This window comes from Zeugodacus cucurbitae, chromosome 6 (assembly GCF_028554725.1).
Source record: "Zeugodacus cucurbitae isolate PBARC_wt_2022May chromosome 6, idZeuCucr1.2, whole genome shotgun sequence".
NCBI classification, from domain to species: Eukaryota; Metazoa; Arthropoda; class Insecta; order Diptera; family Tephritidae; genus Zeugodacus; species Zeugodacus cucurbitae.
In genome coordinates, this window is record NC_071671.1 from 14910042 (window position 1) to 14918087 (window position 8046).

The 8046-nt window shown below is 34.9% G+C and overlaps 1 long non-coding RNA gene across 1 annotated transcript; it reads right to left on the bottom strand.

Annotated features, from left to right (window-relative positions):
* Positions 1–2532: 2532 nt before the first annotated feature.
* On the bottom strand, positions 2533–3770 carry LOC128922817 (uncharacterized). The gene is made up of 2 exons (XR_008472006.1): positions 3473–3770; positions 2533–2910 (listed from the first exon to the last, which is right to left on the bottom strand). It is a non-coding gene; the product is annotated as an uncharacterized LOC128922817 (long non-coding RNA).
* Positions 3771–8046: the final 4276 nt, after the last annotated feature.

Here is an 8046-nt window from a genome sequence, read left to right on the forward strand (position 1 = left end):
TTCAAAAGATGAGAATATAGTTGAATTTTGTTAGTTTGTGGTAGATTACGCTATAACCGTTACTCAGATTCATTTAGCTTTCTTGTTTCTCTTCTTTCGACTAAAAACTAGTGAATAGTGAATAGTTTACAATACTTTACCATAATAGACATGTATACACATAGAGCACCACGGTTGACTTACGGCATTCAACGCATTACAAAGGTGCTAAAGCATCACCGCAGGGACGCACATTGCAGTCACGGCGATTAAAAGATCAACGAGATAATAATACGAAGCCAGGTTGATTTCCGGACAGGTTTGCTTGGTGCCCTAGAACACATAAGCTTTGGATTTTAGCTTGATCTCAATTTCCAATCCAGATCAAATTTTTTCTTACTACTGTAATCCCAGGTAATGGACCTTTGCTCCATAGTTTTGTTTATAAGCTCGGTAGTAAAAAGTAGACAGACCTTCATGAAATCAAACTGTTACTCATAAAATAGATATGACACGTTGACAATTTTTGATCACAAATTACAGAGCATCGTACCACTGTACATCACATCATCTACAATCTGTCATTGTCGATCTGCATTCTTACCCCACTAAGTTAGTGTCCGAGACTCTTCATTACAACTTTTCAACATTCTTTCGACATTTAATTAAATGCATGTCGGCTAGCACAGCTGTGCCTTCAAAACCAACATGGTGCTAGGGGCGGCAGACCAGTCAATAATGGGGTGGATGAGATATGAACCGTTGGCGATATTTGTAATTACAATGTGCAACTGGCGCTAATTTGGATGGTGCAGAAAGCTGCTTGGCAAAAAATGAATACAACAAGAGGAAGAAAAAACAAATAAATCCAAGTGAAGTGAAAAGATGGGATATGATGAAAGGTTATATGAGTTAAAAAACCTGCAATGCTTCTAGATAGTTAGTTTACTGCTAGTTTAGAAAAACTTTTAAATAATTAAATTTAGGCTATATCATTAATTTGGAAATTTCGACCCTCGCCAAGAACACCTTGCGTCTACTGCAGCATCAACTGCATACTGCAACTTCATCAACGTAAAATTGCGTTTTTATGGCACTAAAAGTGTCACCAGCAGTTTCCGCGATGTAAACACTCAACTTAGTTATTGGTGGTACTTGCTCGTTGCCACTTAATTCATCATCATCGTACGTGTTGACATTTCCTACGTGTTTCCCATTTTAATTATAATTTGCCAAGAAGTGGCTCAAGTGTTGGTGGCGATCCGTTGCATTGGCACAGAGCGTTTGTTTACCTCTGTTCGAGCACCAATTTTCTGCTGCGTTCTTTGACATCGCCAACTCGACACCTCATTTCACAGGTTACTTGACTTTTTAAGTTCCCGTGGGATACTCGGCGCTTTTGCCACAGATCGGCATAAGTGGTACCTTTGCACTGTTTTCTCGTTTAAATTGGTCACAAGTCATGATGTCACGAGTGATAAGTGACAACTGTTTTAAGTATCTTGAGAAGGTTAATAAATTTTTGAATGGCTAGAGCTTCATCCAAACTTCAAACTGTTGATGCTACGTGGAGAGAATAAATGACAGTAAAATAAAGGTGGCAAAAGGGCTTCTACTCAACTTTGGTAACGTTTTAAATAAAAGACATGTATATATATTATTCATATTTATTTTTATTATCAAATATAGAAAGTTATTAAAATTTTAATTTTAAAGTAGTATCAAAAGTAAATTTAAAATATACTTTTTTAAATTTAGAGCTTTTTAAAGCTCAAATTATATTTTCGGTTAGGTAACATAAAGCTTTTCTCTTTCAAAGGATGGTGAAATATTTTTTGCACTAAATATAGTTTAAAGAGCATTCTAATGCTTTTGCTGAAATACTAGTTACAGTTTTTATTAATAAACATATTTATTTAGTGTTATAAAATACATTTCATAGCATAAACAATTTAAGGATTTTTTAATAACAAGGAGTTTGTCAAGTTAAATTTTTTAGGAAGTTCTAATGCTCTTTTCAAAATTAATAATAATAAAAAAAAATCATTTCGTGTCAAAAAAGTGATTTGTGCAAAATCGTTGACAACAGAACAGACCCGCTTTTCAAGTTTACTATGGCTCTGCTGCAAATTTATTAAAGGTTTTTGGATTTTATAAGTACACCACTTATAACATTTTGACAATGTGCAGGAATATAAACGTCAACTCTTAATCTCAATCTTTTTAAATATGTATGCTAAGTATATACGTAGTATTTGTCAACTATGTTTGCTGTTGATAAATTTATCGAAAAGACTTAACGACTTGAGTTACAAAAATATGTTGACAATGTCAGGAATATAATCGTCAACTTCTAAGTTAAGCTCTGTCAGTATACATATTATCATATATAGTATTTTGTCAACTATTCAAATTATTTAAATCACTGGCAGCTGAGTTACGAAGCCCAATTTTTGCGGTTGCTTCGTTCTTCGGCAAGGATATATTAATTGTCGACTATGAACGCAGAATTTTACGATAAATCATCCGAGTCGTGTTCGAAAATCAAAAAAGTTAAAAAGGTTTATCAACAAAGCTCATTTAGTGTTATTTCAAAGGTTTTAAGAATCAATAAGAAACGTGCATTCTTAGCAAGAAGGAAATAAAATAATGTTCAGAATATTTTAAACTTTTGTAGATTTCTTGTTAGCGCAAACATTCTCGATCTCTCAAGCGTATTTAAAAACTTTTAGGGATGCATTATAATTCATGTTTATTTACAATGTCCTGGAGATCGGAATTTGAAAAAAAAGAAATAACAGGCGCTTAGCTGTTAATTCAGACTTTTAGAAATTTGTTGAGTTAAACCGCAGTTTCGATGAGGTGTTGCCAAATCCATTTGAACCGTGTCACACACGTTTTGTGAAATCTACTGGGCCAAGTTGTAGATCACTGAAAACAAAGTTAATAGCTAATAGAAAATTCGAATCATCTCTAGTTCCTCCAAATCATTATAACTACCTTATAACTATTTTAATTGAATCAATAAATGAAAGTAATCCGTGCAATGTGTTCTTTTATAAAAATATATTGCAGTAATCAGAATGCGGAATATCCTGTAAAAACCGCCAAGTTGACTACTTATTAACCAAGATCTGGTTCTACTGATGTAATTTATACTTCACCTCTACAAGCTTGACAACTATAGGTTAGATACGATTCTATGGCCGATCGTCTATAGTTGGATCTTATTTATACACAAATCACATTATCAGAAGTCTGCTTAGAAGTCGTATTTCTATTTAGGCTAGTTGTCTTGGACGTAAAATAACTGAGCTTTTTAGTCGTTATCTGCACATTTGTTCATTTATTTTTTCCGTATAACTCTCTCACATTCCTAAATGTATCGCTGAACTTTAACACATTTTTCTACCCAAAATCTGCTCCTACATTTCGTACTACTCTAAAATGAAAACTTTACGTATTCTTCACACTTTTCTTTAAAATTACTCACCCAAGAATTAAGAGAAATCACATTTTTCGGTACTGCCTCGTAGGGTCTCAGAGCTGGAGTTCCCAGTGGACACACACGTCTTTCGTCAACGAACTGCTAAGTCAAACTGAATAACTCAGCACTTAAATTTTAATAAAGTAATATCCACGCACAGGAATTTAATATTACGCAAGGTATGTGCCATTAGATAAAGTCTCTATTCAATATATGACTCTCTAAATATAGCACAAAGCAGTTATTTATGTATACTCTTACGTTACGTTAGTCATAAAGGGAGCACCAGATTGGGCTGGCAAGTGAGCGGCGATAAGAAACCAAATAAACAAATTTACTAGAGTCCTAATCTTATCAGAACTTCGAAGAAAACGTATAATGGTAAGTAAATAAAAGTAATTTATTAGCGTAGCAAAGTGTGGATAGTTATAAATAGTAAACGTAACCGTTGAAATTAGTGCAATGACACAAATATTCTTATCTATTATATATGTACATATCATATGTAGTACCACATCCACCTTATCAGTATTTACTCAATTACATATTGCCATGAGAACTAATCTTTTTTTTACCCATAAACTTTGATTAAGAAAGTGGATATTTGATTGATTTGATTGTATTGCTTATACTTTTGTGTACATAGTAATGGGAATTACTATGGGGATAGTATGAAAGCAATTACCAAAGGCATTTTATTTTGTTTCTGATTCTGAAGAATAATCAATTCTATACCATTTCGAGGTGATGGAGAGAGCACCCTCATTTCAACGTCGCAAATCTTAGTAGACTTGATGTTGTCTCTGCTTTTTTGTAGATCAATATTAAAGTCTAGCCGAGAGTGGAACTAAAGACTTTGAATTCATTTTCTACCCTGGGCAACTGTTTTAAGTTCGTTAAACTCAAGAAGTTTATCATAATGAAAAGGTAATGGTTTAAGAACATTGAAGGTTTTTGTAGACTTTTATTTCCCCTCTCTTTTTCTTTCACACTCTCTCTCTCTCTTTCGCTATATATCTATCTTTTAAATTCTATACATAGATCATAACGTTTGCTGGAAGAATTCTATGTGTGTTTCAAGCGCGTTTCGATAATTACATTGTTTTCCTGACGGAAGATATCGTCTACATCGTATCCATGAACACAGGCAGAAAGTATCTTTCGTATGCCAAGTATTCTATTTTCCTATTTTTTTTTTAATTCTTAGTTTAGTGTTAATAAGCTTCGGTGCTTAGTAATAACTGTCAATTTTGATTCATCGTCAACAAACCTCCCAAAACCAATAATTCGCATATTTCTCATTATTTGCCTCCCGCATCACTTCACCGCAAATTCTTCTAGCCTGCTTCCTACACGCAGAATGCGAAATTGAAATTCATAAATTCCAGCTAGACTAGGATATCAACTATCGCAATCACAATACAACATCAAGTAATAACAACAATAACATTGCAAAAACAACACCATAGATGAGCATCATAAAAAGCAAACAAAATGAGATACGAAAATCGGTTGGTTGGCGCAACATTCTGTGGCGAAGGCACAGAAGAAATTCTGTGAAATTGCGAAAACAATTGAATTGATTCGGAAGCTGCATGAAAACGGAATAACAGTGGCAGCAACAACAACGTCTGTTATCTCGACGCAAGTACTGCAATAACAATGAAAACAGCAGGATATCTACGATAATAAAACCCAACACTGTTAGCGTGTAACGAAGTTGAGGTACGAACGCAAACTACATTTCTTTACTCCATCACAAGAATCCTATTGAAATTTACGAAGTGGTAGAGAACCATCTTTTGATTATGTGGGTGACATATGAAACAAGGGATCCATAATCAGGGGGATAGAAACTAAAGTTTTGTCTTGCATCTGTTGCATCTAGAATCCAGGGCTTCGCTGGAATACAAATTGCAATTATCATTCAATGAATGTAACCAAACTTTTGCTGTTGAATATTTTCGAAGTAGTGACCCTCGGGTATAAGCTCGTCAGGACAAGAAAGAGAACAGGCGAAGGAGTACAAGGTGCGGAAGCAGGAGCTAGTTAACAGCAGACGATCGGTACTTATAATAAAGAACTAAATAGTAGCGGCAATCGAATTGAAAACACAATGAAAACACAGCGGCGCACCAACTAGCCGCCGAAACTGAATACTCAATGGGATATAACTATCTGAGTAGACGCAGAGGAAGCGAAGCAGGTCGCTGAATAAAATGGAATAACCGAAATTGTCTGCGTGATCGCTTGCATAGGAAACCCACTGGTGAAGACTCCTTGTAGGCGCACGTTCATATGCTTTAATAGAATAAAAAAAGAAAAAAAGTTTGCGAAAAAAAGCGAAATTTGCATCTAGTCCATTGTGGACTGTTGCAACAGAACAATGCTGCTGGTAGCAAAAATGGGAGCAATACATAAATATAATAAGAGCACCAAAGTACACACATTATCATAAAATCTCAATTTAAATTTATTTCAGCGCATGCGTACACCTTGTAGATGTAATTGCTGTTGTTATTTCGTTTAGTGTTCCATTAACAGTGAACAGAAAACAGTGAATTCTGTGAATTGCGACCGCACTAGCATTTCATTGATTTTAGTTCGATCACAGTAGCTATACCAGTTTAATGAAATTAGCTGTGATCTAGCTTCTTGGTTCCATTCTTTCTTCATGAGGTTAACACTGGAGAACTTTTAAAATCCACCGTGTTTTACTCAATAAATTCTATGAAATGTAGCATTTGCAGCCGACTTAATGCATCGTTAATTCTTTTTTTACCAATTGGTTGAAAAAATTGGCTAAAAAAATTTTGCTTCGAGCAAACGAACATGTTTCTACCCAACCCTCAACCCAAACGAGCGACTGATCCTACGGAATCGCATAATGGCAAACAACATCGGTCTAATCGTCTGTGAGCTGCGCGTTAACAGCCAATGTGGCGTCAGCGCAATCGTGAACGTCGACGTCAGCCGCCCCAGCAAGTGTCTCCACCGACACTGTTTTTGCCAAATGAGCGCTGCTGCGTCTTGCGCTGCTTGCTGTGCTTTTTCAAATAAATTTTGCGCTGCTGCTGCTGACTTTGCTTTGCTGTTGACTTAGCTTTTGCAGTTTGGTTACCTTTGCAGCGCGCATGCAGTCCAGTCTTCATTTCGCCGTTATCCGCGTTCGTTCGTTGTTCAAAATACAGCGTTGATTGTCGTCCTGTTATTGCGTTGCATCAAAAACAAAAATTTTATCGGAAATCTGATATATGTATAAAAATAAATAAATAAATGGTAAACCATAGTGCTGAAATATCGCAAAAAAAGGCTTTTTTGGGTTATGAAAAAATTTATGGTTTCATATTTTGTTTTTATGTTCTTGTAATTTTTTTTGTTAATTTTTTCGTGCGTGTCGTGCTAAGGAACAGTGAGTGAATTGCTAGTGTTAACAAAAAATCACTTAATATACATAATTGTATAAAAAATTGTGATTATTGATATCGCATTGGCCATTGAAGAGCATAGCGCGAGTGTATAATGTGTGGCGAGTGAAAAGCGAAAAGTGAAAAAAAGAAATTAACCAAATAATTTTCATAAAGCGACCTGAAGATTGCGTGCGACGCGAATTTGTGGAAGAAAACATGCAAAGCGGCTGGCGAAAAAGCGGTTCAAAACAAAACGCTAATAAAGTATGTACGCGTGTGTGAATGTAAATAAATGTCTATTGTCATCTAATATGGTAATCTTAATTTCTTGGCCATCCGCTGTGGTAGGAATGAATCGGAACTGATTATCAACCGCAAACAATATGAGACAATTCTTTGACTGTTTATAACTCGATTTAATTGGTTCAATAAAAATTAAATCTTTTATCAGTGGAAATGGAATTTGTGCATGTCAGAAAAAATTATAAAAATGAAATATTAAGGTTAAAGAATGTGAGCAGCGGATTGGACAAGCATTGGTTTCTATTATGTTAGTGCTATATTAGCAATTTATGGTGAAAATTCAACGTCCGTGGGACGACTTTTTGTTGTTCAAATATATATATCTTATTAATTTAATGCTTATCTATCAAATAATTAAACTGTCTATGTAATCAAATTCAAAAAGTTCGAAGAAAAAAAGTGAGAAAAGAGAAAAAAATTAGAGAACAAATAAAGAAAATTGACAACGGAATTGTCGTGGAGGTTCCGTCTTTGGTATGTTTATCATTTTTGTCTTCAGCATGACACATACAACGTCTGTGAAGTACATGTTTCTTCTCCTCATTATATTCTGCTTCCCGGCTCCGGTTGCGCATAGGAAAACAAGTAGGTTTTTGCCGTTGTTTATATTAAAGCTATGTTTATATGTAAGTCATTTTATGCTGGTTTATCTGTCAGAGTCGTCATTCGTAATAATAACTGTAATAGGACTCTTAAATATTTGTTGTTGTTGTATTTTTAATGCAGCGCTGTAAACTGTCAGCAACTGAATGTGTCTGCTGTTACTTTTCGGCATGTTTGGCCTCTCTGTTCACTCTCTAAGATTTCTTGCACTTGTTTATTCCTCCGTTATGTTATGTTTACTTTATTTCTGCCTATAATCAATGT